The 3,212-nt window shown below is 52.6% G+C and overlaps 1 long non-coding RNA gene across 1 annotated transcript; it reads right to left on the bottom strand.

Annotated features, from left to right (window-relative positions):
• Positions 1 to 1,180: 1,180 nt before the first annotated feature.
• LOC107527816 (uncharacterized) lies at positions 1,181 to 2,722 on the bottom strand. Its single transcript, XR_001602305.1, has 2 exons — positions 2,686 to 2,722; positions 1,181 to 1,614 (listed from the first exon to the last, which is right to left on the bottom strand). It is a non-coding gene; the product is annotated as an uncharacterized LOC107527816 (long non-coding RNA).
• Between the last annotated feature and the right edge of the window lie 490 nt (positions 2,723 to 3,212).

Here is a 3,212-nt window from a genome sequence, read left to right as displayed (position 1 = left end):
TCATGTGTGAGTATCTTAGTTAATGGCTGTAGTAAAAGCATATCCATTGGTAGAAAGACCATGTGCAAGCACCAACTGATCCCCTCGGCACTGATGTCTGCTCCCATGTAATAGAAGGAAACAAGCCCGTGTGGTGAGGTTATAATAGTCCCTATCATTTCACAGGTACTTACCAGGGGCCAGGTACAGGGCCAAGCACTTCAGACATTAACTTGTTTTCTCCACCAACCTATGGAGTGGGAAGGTTAACATTTACATTTTACAGGAAAGGAAATGGAAACCTGAAGAGATTAAGTAACTTTCCCAAGGTCACAAAAGGAGCAAGTGGCTGTGTCAGTCAGCATGAGTTTAATTAGGCTTTGTAACAAATAGCCCCTAAATCTTAGTGGCTTAGAACAACAAAGGTTTCTTTCTCACTCATGCTACATGTCTGGGGGGGGGGGTGCGGGCACTGGGGGCTCTGCTTCTAGATAGAGCAGCCACAACCTGGGATTGTTGGTTGTCATGGCAGATGGACAAAATGCTCACTGTTGACACATGTTCCTTCTGTTCATTTTGTTAGCCAGTGCCTGTCACAAGACCACTCCTGACTTCAAATGGGTGAGGAAATACAGTCTTACCCTCTGAGGGGGAGAGGAGGAATATGTGTAAACAGCTCTAATGACCACCGCAGTGGCAGAGGCAGGATCTGATGAGAAAAGTCTTCTCCTCCCACTCACAGAGCACCTCCTGGGGGCCAGGAGTAGTGCTGTGTTTTACAGATATTATGTCCAGTCCTCATGACAACCCTGTTAGATACTACTGTTATCTTCATTTCATGGATGAAGTTATTGAGCCAAGAAAGGTCTTGGGTCAGATATCACAAGGAATTAAAAAAATGGTGCCTTGCCCAACTAGTGTGGTTCAGTGGTTGAGCATCAACCCATGAACCAGGAGGTCATAGTTCCATTCCTGGTCAGGGCACATGCATGGGTTTCAGGCTTGATCTCCAGCAGGAGGCTTGATCTCTCTCCCTCTCCCTTTTTCTCTCTGAAATCAATAAAAACCATATATATTTTTTAAATGGTGCCTTGTGCAGCCCTGGGGTCAGCCTGACTTGGGAGACTCTTTTTCCATCTGCCTTAAGGACTTCCAGTGCCACAGAAGCCACTTCGGTTTTAGAAGAAAAGAACCACATACATTTCCAAAAGATTAAAACTTTATTTCACCATGCGTTTATTAATTTGTTAACAAAAGAGGTAATAATTCCTCATTGTTAAAACTCAGACAGTACTTACAGGTTTGAAGTAGAAAGTAAAAAAGTGACTAATAAAACATCTGGAGAGAACCACTGCTAACATTCTCGATAGGTCCTTCCAGACACGTTGGCTTATAACTTTCTTCACATAACAATACATTGTGAACATCTCTCCAGTAAATACACTTCATTTTTAATGGCTGCATAATATTCTATTCACTGTGACAGTTTAGTTTGAGCCCCTTAATGATGAACATTGATCTTGTTTCCAGTGTATCACTTTTTCCGGTTTCGAGTTTCATTTCTTTCTTGATAGTGAGGGCTAATATCTTTTCCTATTTTTTATGACCCATTCATGTCTTCACAGATGAGAGACGCTGTAATGGTCAAAGGTCTTTAATCAAACATTGCTTCCATTGTTACCTCCTTTCTTTCCCTTTCCCCCGCCAAAGGCTATTAAAATGTTTATGTTCCCAGAGTCACAAGCCAGGGGTTTTCCTTGGCATTTCTTTCTGGTTTCATGTAACTTTTCTGAAAGTCCCTGGTAAACTGCTCTCATTTTTTCTTTTGCCTTTTTTGGCATATCTATCCCTTATTCCTTGCTTTGGTCTGTGTTTGCATGTTCGTACTCTAGACCAGCGATTTTCAACCTTTCCCTCTCACTGCACACACAGACGATTACTAACATTCTGCAGCACACCAAACAATATATTTTTTGTGTCGATCCGACACAAAAAATTAGGTATAATTTTGAGTCATTAGCACCGGACGGCGATTGTGTTGGCTGCTGTCATTTTTTTTTTTTTTTTAATTGGACAATCTAAGGGAAAGAGGTCAGTTCCCCTGACTAAATAGTCAGGTTTTGAATGCTTTAAAAATCCTTGCGGCGGTTCGAGACCCCTGAAATGGTTTTGTGCATTTCCCGGCTGTCACCCCTAGGGCAAGGCACTCACCCCCTGGCACCTCCGCCTCCTCCCTTCTTTCTAAGCAAGTGCCCGGTTCTCAGACCACCGGTGCCCACCCATCGCACGTGCCCTCCTCGCCCGAGTCCGACCCCGCCCGGAGCGGCCTTCACGGTCCCCTGCGGCGGTCGGCAGACCCCGCGGAAAAGCCGCTCTGGGGAGCCGTCTGGGGCCCCTCTCCTGTGCCAAGATGAACTGCTCTATCCCCCGAGCTCCGGGGCGCTCTGCCGCCCCCCAGCAGGCGCCCGTGGTGCGCCCCGGAGTGCTGGGCAGACCCCAGGCACGAGCCTCTGTCCCCCCTCCAGGGACGCTCGGCCTGGGGACACAGGAAGGTCAAGGCCACGCTGCGGCCCACCCCGGGCGGCGAGCGCTGCGAGGCAGGTGCGCGAGGCTCCACGCGGTCGGACCGCACGCCAGGGCAGCGGCGTCCACCGGTCCTGGAGGCCCGTGTTCCACTCACAGAAGTCCGTCCATTTTTAAATTCACCTTCTGGTCCGGGCGGAATGCGCCGCGCGCGGTCCTGGGTGGGCAGCCGGCCCCCACCCGCGTGGTGAACGAAGGTCCCGGGCGTGCTCAGGGCGGGGGCCGTGGGTGCGCGCGGGGCGCAGGTCCCGCCCCATCACCCCTGCTTCCCGGAGCCAGGCCGCTTTCCACACCTCTCCCCCCGAAAGGGACGCCCGGTCCCCTCCGGGCTTAGAAGCAGGGACTATTTCGCGGAAGCCTGGAGAGGACGGCTTTTCAGAAACGGCGGTGGTCGGTCAGAGACCCGCAGGGTCCCGGCGGCTGTGGGACGCGCGCACTTCCTCCGAGGCCCGACGGGGGGCGCCTCGCCGCGGGCCGGCGCGAGAGCCCGACGCGGGCCCTGCGGGCGGCTCCGGCTCCTCCCGCGGTCGCCGCGCCGCCCCAACCCCGTCCGCGCCCGGCTCCGGCCCGGCTTTTCCGGGCCGCCCGTCGCCGCGCGCGCCGAGCGGGGAGCTGGCGCCGCCGAGGCCGCGGTGGCCCGGGGCGTGGGG

The sequence above is a fragment of the Miniopterus natalensis genome, chromosome 5 (genome assembly GCF_054644295.1).
Source record: "Miniopterus natalensis isolate mMinNat1 chromosome 5, mMinNat1.hap1, whole genome shotgun sequence".
Classification (NCBI taxonomy): Eukaryota; Metazoa; Chordata; class Mammalia; order Chiroptera; family Miniopteridae; genus Miniopterus; species Miniopterus natalensis.
This window is presented reverse-complemented; position numbering and strand designations above follow the sequence as displayed.